The sequence below is a fragment of the Hemicordylus capensis genome, chromosome 1 (assembly GCF_027244095.1).
Source record: "Hemicordylus capensis ecotype Gifberg chromosome 1, rHemCap1.1.pri, whole genome shotgun sequence".
NCBI lineage: Eukaryota > Metazoa > Chordata > Lepidosauria > Squamata > Cordylidae > Hemicordylus > Hemicordylus capensis.
This window is the reverse complement of record NC_069657.1, coordinates 296,415,165-296,427,445: the sequence shown is the minus strand read 5'-3', so window position 1 is coordinate 296,427,445 and position 12,281 is coordinate 296,415,165. Positions and strand designations below refer to the sequence as shown.

The 12,281-nt window shown below is 47.9% G+C and overlaps 1 protein-coding gene across 1 annotated transcript in view; it reads left to right on the top strand.

The window, feature by feature from the left end:
- The first annotated feature begins 896 nt into the window (after window positions 1–896).
- The window catches only part of COL21A1 (collagen type XXI alpha 1 chain), a 191,530-nt gene continuing 180,145 nt past the window's right edge, over window positions 897–12,281 (top strand). The window contains exon 1 of the mRNA XM_053286444.1: window positions 897–1,100. The gene's annotated coding sequence lies outside the window, so the exon portion shown is untranslated. The remainder of the gene's footprint in view (window positions 1,101–12,281) is intronic.

Sequence of the window (12,281 nt, the reverse complement as noted above, 5' to 3'; positions counted from 1 at the left end):
ACCCAGAGTATAGCCTAGTTTAAATGTTAATATAGATTGGTGAGTAGATTTTGATCACCTGTGTATTCTCAGCAGAAAGTGGTCTTTTTGTATGGAAAGGGTAAACCATTCACCATTCTTACTGTATGCTGTTGAAGTTGTATAGTGGGCTGTACCATTTCAGAGTGATGGTGAGGGAATCAAATTCTTGAATGCTCCTCTCAGGCAAAAATAATTTAAAACCCCCACTTATTTGCAAGCAGAAAACTAGGGCTTAGAAGCCTTCTCTAAGAGGCTCCTGAGCATGTGTCAGAAATAAGCCCCACTGTGTTCAAAGGGGCCGTGGGGGTGGGCAGCTTCCTCCCAGGTAAATGCAGCCTTAAAATGAAGGATTTCAGCCTTAGTTTTCCACATACAAGGAGAGGTTTATATATGTATCTCGGTTTTTGTTCTTTTAATGTTGGACTTGGGACAGCATTCAAAAGTGGTATTCCTCATCTTCATTCTGAACCGCCTTCTGGGTGCATATATAGATCTGGTTGTCTTATATGTGCTTGAATTGTGAAATGAAAACAACTTATTCAATTGGATTACCATCATTCTGTGTCCCCCCCCCCGCTAAATTTTATTCTGTTTTTAAGATACCCCTCAATTCCCAGGGATTGATTTGTGTGATCATCAGTTTTAAGGCTCGGAGGCTTTTCCATACACCAAGGGCAACTATTTTGTCCTCTCTGCGGGCTGCGGTTTCTCCACGTGGAGGCGCAGCTTGGAAGGCCGGAGTTTCCCGCCCACCCCCTCCCTGTGAGTTTTCTTATCTACCCGTCTCTCTCCACCCCCAGCAAAGTGCCTAGTAAGAAAAATTCTCTGCAACGCTGTTGGGAGGCTGTTTCTTAACAAGCTGTAGTCGAGGGAGAGAGGGGGGCGGGGAAAGAAGTAAATCTGGGATTTTGGAAGAGGAGGTTAGTACTGATGAGAGCATTCCTGTTTCGGCTGTTTTCTGACTTTTTACAGTATAACGGTTTTTCCTCAACTTGGATCTAACTGCCAACTCTGAACAGCCACCCTTTTCAGGCTGCCGCAGCGCCCTAGCCCCTTCTGCTTCGTGCAAACTCAAGCAGGTAAGAGCTCCGATGCAGGTGGTGGAAAGGCAAGCTGAGCCACGAAGGATGCCTTTTCCGTGTTCGCGGAGTACTGCAAGTTGTACGCGAGCAGATTGTGGCTGAAGCAGCCTTGCAAGAACGTGGAGCGCCTTGCCAAGAAGGAGAGCTTTCGATGTCTCTTTCTTGGAATCTTGTTTCCTGCTTTCTGCGCTATGTTCTCCCTTTCCGGCGGCATTGCCACTTGGATGCGGCATCTAGATGGCTCTGCGATTCTTTCTCTTTCTCCGCATGTTACACTCGCTTCTTTGAGCGGCTATGGTGACCACAAGCAGCCCGATCCTATGCACTCTGACTCGGCAATCATTCCCAGCGAACTCGGTGGGACTGACTCCTAAGTAACTGGGCAGACGAGTGCAGCAGCCTTAGTTGAACCTGTGATTTCAGACTGGGAACAGTATTTGGCTGGCTATGTTCACTTTAACCCGTTTCTTTAGGCTCTCCCCTAGTGTTCACGGCGATGCTAACCAATAGAGAAACCTAATGATCGCGCTCAGTTAAAGCTGTAGAAGGGATTTTTCTCAGATTTGGGCTTCAGCGAATTCTGTGCCTTTAAGCTAAACTGATACCCCCTGCTAAGCCGTTCTCTTCCTGCCGTGCAGCTCAAGCCTCCCGTGCACATTTACTCAGGATGAAGACCCATTGAGTCCATTAGGGCTTACTCATGAGTAAGTGTGGAATCTGTGTAGGGTTGCAGCCTAAGGCAACGTGATCACTATCGGCCTCAGTTCTCCCCTTTTGTAAAATGGGAATAATGGTTTTGAAGATGAATGGGAAGTAAAGAGCTTTGGGTTATAACTAATGGTTGCTGTAGAAAACTGAGGGGGAGGAGAGAAGAATCTTTTATATGGCAGGTGTAACTTTCAAGGGTTACCCCAAACATTTTTGTGGAAAATTATAAAAGCTTTAACGGTGCAACTAATGAAGAGGGCACCTGGCTAAAGTGGAAGGAGTGGTATAACTTGCCTGTGTGAAATCTGCATAAAGAGACCTTGGCATTGACTTTAACTTTAAAACAGTGAAATGGGAACACAGTGTGTTACTGATTTAATTTTATATTTCATGGTGTGTTCTTCCTATGCATTTTGGTTGCATTAGCATGAAGATGTGGCTTGGCATAAGGACTTGAATCTCCCAAACAAGCCACCACACGGGGCTTGCTTGGAATTTGCAGTCCAGACCGCAGGGCAGCTGTGCCATGCGGCCAGCCTTTTTTGTGTGACTGCACGTGCCAGATGGATGCTTGGTGTATGGATTTTGCTGATTACTCCAAAGTGATTTGTAGAGCCATCCTGAAATTGCTGAATCGGAGTGATGTCTGGTAACAGAGATCGGTGTTCGTGCCATGTAGATCTGTGTGAATATGGAGTAGACCCACAGCCTTTTTGATGACAGAAGAAGCTTCACAGATTTATATCCCTCTCTTATCCCAAGGCTGTTAGGAAAGTTGTTGCCACTGGGAACAGGCTGGTCTTCTTCATAGGAATGGAAGGTTATGGAACTGAGAGGAGGGCCAATGTGTGAATGTGGCGGGAAGAATGGGAGGGTGCCAGCTAGCCACACCCCCCTGCTGATGCAATCTTTGGCCACACACAACGGTCTCCCTGTGATCAGTGCTTTCCTGAAAAGTCTGGCATTGAACCAAAGCAGAATTTCTCCTCTGCAGGCAAGCATTGAATGCATGGAGGGCTAGGGGTGTTTTACCAAGGAATGTGTTGGCACAGTGGGCATGATTATCCAATGCACTCCTGTTTGGGCCTCTTGCATTGGCTCTTCTCAGGGACCACATTGTCTGAAGAGAACTTGTTACACAAGCCTGTCAGGGTGACTAGTTTCTTCTTGCATGCTAAATTAGAATGGGAATAATTGGATAACACCTCTCGGTATGTGTTCTACACATCACCTAGCTTGTTTGATGCCTCACCATAAACATTACGAGTTGGGCGGGAGGGCATGTGGGTTGGGGGAAGCTCAGCCTCTCTTTCCCCCTGATGAAATTATTAGGAGGGGAGCAATGGTGGTGGTATATGGTGGGACTGGGTTTCAGTCAGGGGTCCCAAACTCTGGCCCTGTAGCTGTTGTTGGGCTACCACTTCCATCATTGCCAGTCACAATTGCCAAGTCTGATGGGAGTTAGCAGCCATCTTCAGGTGCCACCAGTTTGTCTGGTGGCGACCTGGGATAGGGCCTTCTCTGTTGTTGCCCCTAGGTTGTGGAATGCATGGACATAAAAGGATCATCTTCCCTGGAGGCCTTTAGGAGAGCCTTAAAGACCCATCTTTTTAGCCTGGCTTTTAATGATATTTAATTTCAATTCCAATTTGCTTTTAATTGGTTCCTGATTTTAACTGTTATGTATTTCTAGTTTTAGTGTAAATTGCCCTGGGCCACTTTAGGAAGGGCAGTATATAAATCAAATAAATCAAATCAAATAAACACCTGCAGGAAGGCCACAGTTGGCAGACCTTTCCTTGCTGTTCTGCTGCACCAGCCCTGAACTGGAGTGCTATAGAGAGGGGGGGGGCGTGTTTTGAGACCAGCTGTTCAGCCAGCCCCCAGTCTAAATGGTATAGTGTGTGTGGGTTCACCCTCCCTCCTAGCACTGTATTGGAGAACCAGCATGGTATAGTGGTTAGAGTGCTGGACTAGGACTGGGGAGACCTGAGTTCAAATCCCCATTCAGCCATGATACTAGTTGGGTGACTCTGGGCCAGTCACTTCTCTCTCAGCCTAACCTTCTTCACAGGGTTGTTGTGAGGAGAAACTCAAGTATGTAGTACACCGCTCTGGGCTCCTTGGAGGAAGAGCGGGATATAAATGTAAAATCATCATCACCATCACTTCAGCTGGAACCACTGGATGCTGCGCAGGCGGTAACTGCCTTTTCTCTCTTTTACCTTGGGGGCAAGAATGTTCTTCAGTAGCCTTTTGTCACTGTTTTTAACTGTTTCCATTGTTCTGCTCCTACAGAAGGGGGCAGGCATTCCTTGTTTGGGAGCTTTTGCCTTTTTGTTTTTTTAAATAACAAAGTATTTTTCTGCATACTGTACCTGGGGAGGCCAAGTATCCGACTAGCTCTTGTAAGGCTCCAGGTGGTCTTGAACCAAGGATTCTGGCAGCAAGGCCCAGGAGCCCTATTACCTGCATTGCCCAGCACCTCCCAAGCCGAGAGAGTTCCTGGACTGCTCTTTGCTACACTGTAGGATAATCAATATCATGGCCAGGAGGACCAGTCTTGTAGCCTGTCAGCCCAGGTGGACTGAGGAGCCAACAGGGACTAGCTGGACTCATAACAGTTGATCCAGGCTTGGTTCTTGAGTCTGAGCAGCAGCACAGACATGGCTTTGCCTTGTCTGTCTGACCTGGCTTTTGACTGTCTACTGCACATGGTTCCTTTGAGCTCCATCTGTCTGTTCTCCAATTGGACCCCTGTAAATACATCCTGCCTTGGAACCCGGCCTAAAAATGCCTACCTTGACTGTGGGTGGCTTTGTTTCACTGCCCTACCGGTTGGCACAGGACTACCAAGTTTGTATTGAAAGTACCTAGTTGGGGAGTCATGAGGAATCACATATGGGAGGTATAAACATTTGGAAAAACTGTCCCCCAAATAGTGCAATAATTTGAGAGTGCTGAGCTCTTGAACTAGACAAGTAGCTTCCTGCTCACCCTGACCTGAACCTCAGGAGTCCAGCATGTTACCCTGTAGCAGTGACTGCCGAGTTTTAGAGGACTGTTTTGAGGATGCACATCTCATGGCACATCTCCTGCGCCCTAATTTACCCCCATTCCAGGATATTTTAAATTTTTAGTTTCTCTACCCTATTCACATTCTAAGGTGCCCTGGGTGGTTAATTAGCAATAGCAATAGCACTTACATTTATATACCGCTTTGTAGCTGGAGCTCTCTAAGCGGTTTACAATGATGTAGCATATTGCCCCCAACATTCTGGGTACTCATTTTACCGACCTCGGAAGGATGGAAGGCTGAGTCAACCTTGAGCCCCTGGTCAGGATCGAACTTGTAACCTTCTGGTTACAGGGCGGCAGTTTTACCACTGCGCCACCAGGGTAATTAATTAGGATGGAAGGATGCACTTTACCTCCAAAGCTAATTAATTGCCTCCCAGATTCTTTTATCTTCAAAACGATCAGAGCCCTTTAAATGTATAGCTTCCTGGGGGAGGGAATTAGGGTTGGGGGAGATGCACCTCACGGCACACATCCTTCAGCCTTAATTCCCTACCCCTTCTAAGATATTATAAGCTGTTGGGGCCAACTTTGCCCTTCCATTTTCCTCCCCCTCCCTTTAGCTGATGCTCAACAATCCATGCCTCCTGCAGTGCTGGGGTCAGGGGTTGACCAACTCAGGCAGTGGCTAAGCACCCAGGGTCATCAAAGGGCCCATGGCGCAGGCTGACCCACAAGGTCTTGGTGAAAAAAAGATAGTGGCACCAAGAGATGCTCTAATCTGCTGCTGCTACTACTGCCAAAGTAAGCCTTGCTCAAGCCCTTGTGGAGTTTTACTTTAGCTACGGTCACACAGAGCATTCTTTGGCAGCTGTAGTAGCAATCACCATATTCTTCTACGTATGATGCAGTGCTTCTATTGTTGTGCCCACTGATGCAGCCGTGCTGCAGGGAGGAGCTTAGCAATGGGGAAAAATACCCCTTATTAAGGCCACCAGCACATCTGCCCTGCTGTTAAAGGGGCCTACAAAGGCATTATGCCCATAATCCCCATGAACTTTGCGCTGTCACTGGCTTCCTGGAAGACAATGAAAATTCTCAGTCGTCACTGGGCAATTTTGGATTCCGCCCCCCTTAATTAATTTATTTTTTAATTTACAGTCCTATTTTTCTGCATATCTGAGCAGGGTCTCTGACTAGGCAGAAATCCCTACATTATCTTTGTATGGCCTTGTATTGATACCCTTGTGGTTGTAATGGGGCTTTCCACTTTACCAATGTTAGCTATTTGAATGGTTATTATTGTGGAACTGAGGAATGCCAGAGCAATTTCTCAGTCATACAACTGCAGTAATATTTGCCTGTGGACAGCCCACTCCTCAGAAAAAGACTGTAATGGCATGGTGAGGAAGTGTGTTTGCACACACCCTGTGTGCTGAAGTTTTCCTCTTTTCCTGGGTCTGTATTTGTGTTGTACAGTGCTAGAAGTTGTAGATCTGAAGTATAGAGCCCTTCACCAGTGTGATTGTGTTGGAATCAGGGAGTGGGGCAAATTGAGAACTGGAATAGAGGAGGAACAGATGGTTTCACTGTTTCCTTCTTCCCTCCACATGCAATATTGCAGCAGAGTAATCTTGTTCCAGCATCAACTAGAAATATCTATATTTCTCCTGAGTGTGCCATGGAATGTGCGTCCCGGCAGCCCAGCTGATTGGCTGGGCTGTGGAGGCACCTGATTGGCTGGCGCCCCCAGGAGAGAGGAGAATTGGCCAGTGGCGGGTCAGGGCTGTTGGCGGGCCCGGCGATGGGTGGTGGCGGCAGCCCGGCTGAGGGCCGAGGCAGTGAGGCGGCTGCGGGCCCAGCTGAGGACCAAGGTGATGAGGAGGAGGCGGCGGTCCCCGATACTGGGGCAGAAGGTTGGGGAGAGGTGGCCGGCCCCAAAGAGGCTGGCCCCAAAGACTGGCAAGAGGCAGCAGCGGGCCCGGCAGGCCGCAGAGGCGGCACTTGGCATGGCGGGGCTGGCCGCAAAGGCGGCACTCAGCCCAAGAGAGTGGGGGGAGGGGGCAGGGCAAGAGAGTGGGGGAGGGCAAGAGAGCATGGGGAGGGGGGAGGGCAGGAGAGAGGAGCAGGGGGAGGGAAGGAGGGAGGGAGGGAGGACAGGAGAGACTGGGGCAGGAGGGTGAGAGGGAGGGGAGGGTGAGAGGGACGGGTGGGAAGAGGACGGAAGGCAAGAGAGAGTGGGGAGGGAGGGGAGGGGGAAGAGTGTGGGGCAGAAGGGAGGGAGGGAGAGTGGGACAGGAGGGAGAAGGGAACAGCCAGCCCCAAAGAATGCACAGATGCTCTGTGTGGGTTGGCTAGTATATATATATATATAACCCATGGTCAGCTTACAAATCAACTGGAAATTGTGTGTGTGTGTGTGTGTATAGAAACACAGCCAAGTTTTTTGTTGGTATGGAGGATTATATGTCTTCATCATGGATGATGTCTATCTTTCATGTAGGATCTGGTCTGATGCCTTTTACTATTAGTAGGCTTTAAATTCAGTTCTTAGATCTAGAATCTGGTTGTTAAAAAAAGAAGAGAGAGATAGTCTCTCTAATATAAACCATGGAATGAAAAAGGGGTCATTGGAAAAATGTGTTGGGTCAGTAGCATAGTTCTGCACCATCTGGAAAGTGCTGGCTTGGGAGTTCCCTTGGCTACTTGCTTCACGAGTGGGAAAGTATATGGAATCCTGGCAACTTTCTATGAAGTTTCATAACATTTAGAATTGGACTGAGCAGAACACTTATCAGTATAGTGTTGGGAGGCAAATTATATTGGCAAGGTCAGGACAAAATGACCTCATAGGTGTCTTCTAATGTGCCCTAGGCTAGGACCCTGGATTCCCAGAAGTTTAAAAACAAGAAAATGAGCTTAATATAAGGATGATAAATTGGAATGTCCAGATGGTTTTATGTAAAACAGCTCAATAATGGCTTATCTACAATAAATTCACTGTGTTTGAATTTATTCTACCCTACAATAAAAGTATTTTATCTTACACAACAGTTTATTGTGTTCAGCTTTAGCTCAGAATGTAGCCACTGAATCAAGGCATACATCCTATATTCAGTGCTATCTTGTTTAGGCTCATGTTCCTGAATTTTAAAGTTCAAAGAGGTCTTTGTTTTCTCTTTGCCATTCTTGATATCTTCACTATCCTTGGGGTCAGTCTACAGTATGAAACTGTGCATCAGTTTGGACGATATATGAAGATGTGTGTCTTCCCAACCTGTTGCTGTTATTTACTCATGTAGTGAACGTATGTAAGAGATGGTTGGGACGAACCATTCTTCACGGGATTAAGAAAGTGCACATGGGGTAGAATAATTTTTTGGGGGGTGAACATTTGAGTTTTGAGCTTCTTTGGTGTGTTCTGACTGTTGTCACAATGAATCCCTATGAAGAACTTATATAGCTCTTCATAGGGATTCATTATGAGAACAGTCATAACACACCAAAGAAGCCAAAACCTCAAAAATCTCCCCTCCCCCCAAAAACCCTGGGCCCCTGGTGGCGCAGTGGTAAAACTGCCGCCCTGTAACCAGAAGGTTACAAGTTTGATCCTGACCAAGGGGCTCAAGGTTGACTCAGCCTTCCATCCTTCTGAGGTCGGTAAAATGAGTACCCAGAATGTTGGGGGGCAATATGCTAAATCATTGTAAACCGCTTAGAGAGCTTCCAGCTATAGAGCGGTATATAAATGTAAGTGCTATTGCTATTGCTATTGCTAAAACCCGTGTATCCCACTGGCTTGCAGGTTGGTGGGGGGAGTTATAACTTGATATGCCCTATGCTCAAACCCTCTTCGGAGCGCATAGGAATCCCCAAGGGGAACAATGGGGCCCCCTGAAACTGACGTAAATCTTTTAGCTCGGCTAACCCAACATGATTTACAACCCCCTTCAGCACTCCCCCTGTGAGTTAACAGAAAGTAGAAGCAAAGCTGCACGAAGGAAAACAAAAGGCTCACAAAGAAAATAGTAAATGAATCAAGTCCCCTGAACTGAACTAGGTACCCCCCTCTAACAATAAATGAGTAATAACTGAAAAGAAAACAACAGAGCAAGGAATGGAAAATAACAAGGACACCAGAGCAAGGAATTAACAGAACAAGAACACAGAGCAGGAAAGAACAGGACAAGGGCAAACGGTAACTCGGAAAAGTTGAGAATTCAAAATAGAAAACGGTCTGTGGCCAGCGAAAGTTGCTAACAGCATCGGTGGAATTAACAGACTGCTTGATATATGGCTCAAGAGAACCAGCAGCCAATCAGGCTTTCCTGAGCCAGCAATTCTGCTTCCTCTCTTGTGATCTCCTGCGCCTGTGTGTCTCCTACTGAGCTTTCCTCTTGAGACGTCTTCTCAAGACAGGTGAAATCCCAGCCTCCTCCTGATCAGTCTGTTCCTGATCAGGATTCATGTCTGGCAGCTGTTCCGATTCCTCAGCTCCAGAGTCTGGTCTCCCTGCCAAATCCTGTTGCTGTGCCTCTGAGCCCTCACTAGCAGGCGAATCCTCCCGTTCCTCCTCTGACTCTTCTGAGTCAGAAGTCTGCGCCATGACAGAAACCCTCATTATTCCCTATGGCAGAAATAATAAAATCAATAAAAACTAAGAAAATCATTAATAATTGTCCAAGTGCTTCAGGGGTTGGGTGGTAGTTGGTACCCATAAGTATCTACCACCCAACCTGGCTTTGTTCCCCTAGGAATACTGCAAGTCAAAACACCAAATGCAGAGTTGCAAAACTAAACAAAACTAAACAAAGTTGCAAAACTAAACTGCAAACTTAAAATACACAACAGATTTTGACTAGCAAACCATAAACCTAACGACAGACACCGCAAACCAAGAGTAAACGACAAACCTAACAGACCACAAACCTTAACCAACCAAGGCAACAAGAAACCACAAACCAAACTAACAGGAAACTACAACAAAGACCACAAATCTGGAGGATGCATCAAGCCACAACAAACTTAACTGCAGAGAAGATACCACACAGAGCAAACCACAAACCTACCTAAAAACCACCAAGTAACACAAACTTCAAAGAAAGCATTTAAACACAAGCATTTAAAAAAAGCAAACATTTAGAAACAAGCATATGGTGAGCATATAAAAGAAAGCTCTCACATTTTAGATATTTTTTAAAAATTTAAAATAATGCATCTTGAGAATATTTTCTTATCTTTGTGCAGCCTCTGGCAGGGCCACCACAGCTTTGCTGAGAGCCTGCATAGCAAGGCTCTCAGACATGTGGTGGCATCAGACCACTGACTCATAACTGGTGGTCAATGTGTGTATGGTGTATGTGTGTGGGTGCTAGAACTCAGGAAGGAAAAAGCAAACTCTATACAGCAACCAACCCCCCACCCGCCAATAGCTCTGTGTGTGTGTGTGTGTGTGTGTGTGTGTGTGTGACCCCCGCCCCATGGCGCCTGAGTCCTGCTGGCCAGGGGCACCATCATGGGTGGTGCCAGTGAGGTGTGGGTGTGACAACAGCACTAGACTGTGACATCAGACTGTGACATGAGTGCAGTCTGGGAAGAATGAGGGATGGTATGGTGAGGCGAACTGTTCTGAAGTGGTGTTTCAGGCAGGTGACCAACCATGGGTCAGTTGCTCACCCTCCACTTCCAGCTTCGGGTAGCCCAGCAGGGGTTAGGGTGAGGAAAATCAGTTGCTCTACCAAGCCAGAGTTCAGGCGGGAGCAATGGGGTGTAACCACATCTCCAGGCATGGTAAACACCTGCTTACTCTGGGTGCTGGTCGGTAGGCAGGAGAGGAGGCGTATCACAACTGCCACTAGTCTGGCCAGACTTGGTGATGCACTGCCCAGAACTGTACATGGACCATGTGCTCTCACAGGGGGCATACCATCACCCTCCTCTTGGTCTCTGAGCCGCCTCTCCTGCTCCTCTCTAACTTGCATGACCAGGAGGTCCCTCCACCTAGGCAAGTTGTTTGCACAGACAGCATTGCCCTTCATGGTCGGGCCATAAAGACAAGGGAAGGCATATTCCTCTTTATCACCTAACCTTTTGACTAGCCACTTGAACACCCAAAGACTTCAGCTAGCCTGCCAGGGCTCGATCATCCTGAGTGGTAAGTGAGGTCTGTAGGTTACCCATGAACTTCCCCAGGAGAAGCACGACCTGACTCAGCACACAAGCTTTTTGTGGAGTATGGGGAAGGGCTCCAGTCTGAGATCAACTTGGACATGAGCTTCCACTCCGAGTTGGAGAGGTGACACATGCCCAAGCCACAATTCCTCACCAGGTCATCAAGGGCTACTTCCTGCTCCAGCAGGTGCTGGAGCAAGAGAAGGGTAGACTTCCACCAGTTATCTACCTCCCCAGGGATGAGATGGTGAGGGTGGTCATGCTCATACTGCCGCTCATGGAACATGCACCATACCTTCTCGCTCTGATGGAAATAGGCTGCAATCTTGCAGGACCTTTCCACAAGTGCAGTCGTAGCCGCAACAGTGCCTGTTGGTAGGTGGCCCTGTTCTCTGGATGCTTTGGCCTCCATGAGGCCAATGGTGTCCAAAACAGCGAGGTGCAGTGTGTGGGTCATACACCATATGTTCATACACTCCAGCTGCTTTACAGCCTTTATAACATTGGAAGGATTGCCCATGACAATCCTGGCCAGAGGTTTGGCAACCCAGCTAGCCATTCCTCAGTCTGGCGATCAGTGGCCACCTCCTCCTTAGTGTGCACCATATCCATTGACTCTACATGCAGAATGACCCACCTGTGCCGAACTGTATGGGATGGGATAGATGCTGCTGCAGCATCGCCAGAGGTCTCTGGTCTCTAGCGCCCACCAGTGAGCTGTGAGGGACAGGAAAGCAGCGTGCATACCACTGACACTGTTACAAAGATTAGTCATGAAATGCATGCTGGTGTGGGGCCTTGCTGTATGCAGCATGCCCAGCACGGGCTCTTTGCATCACCTGAACAGGGAGGGGACCACTGTCCGGCTGAAGGTGGTCCTTGAGGGGATTTTGTTGCTGTGAGCACCTGGAGTAGCTGGTGGAAGCTGGCATTCTCCACCATTTGGAATGGCTGGTCATCCATTGCCATCTTCTCACCTATGAGCTGGGTCATGAGATGTGGGTCAGTCTGACCATGATGTTTGCTGCCCAACGCCTGTGCCCACAGCTTGACAGGCAGCATCCCATGCTTCAGCGAAGAAGCAGGTGCATGCGGCACCTTGCCAGCGCTAGTCTCAGGCATAGTATTAGACGCACTAGTGTGGTCAGCAGCAGAAAGGACATCTGGGTGACAGTGCCAGAGGTGTCACCACCTTGATGTCATCCCCAGAGGCTTCATACTGTATCTGTCCCCTGCCTTGCAGTGGATACAGGAAGCATTGGTTAGGGTTGATGTCTTTGG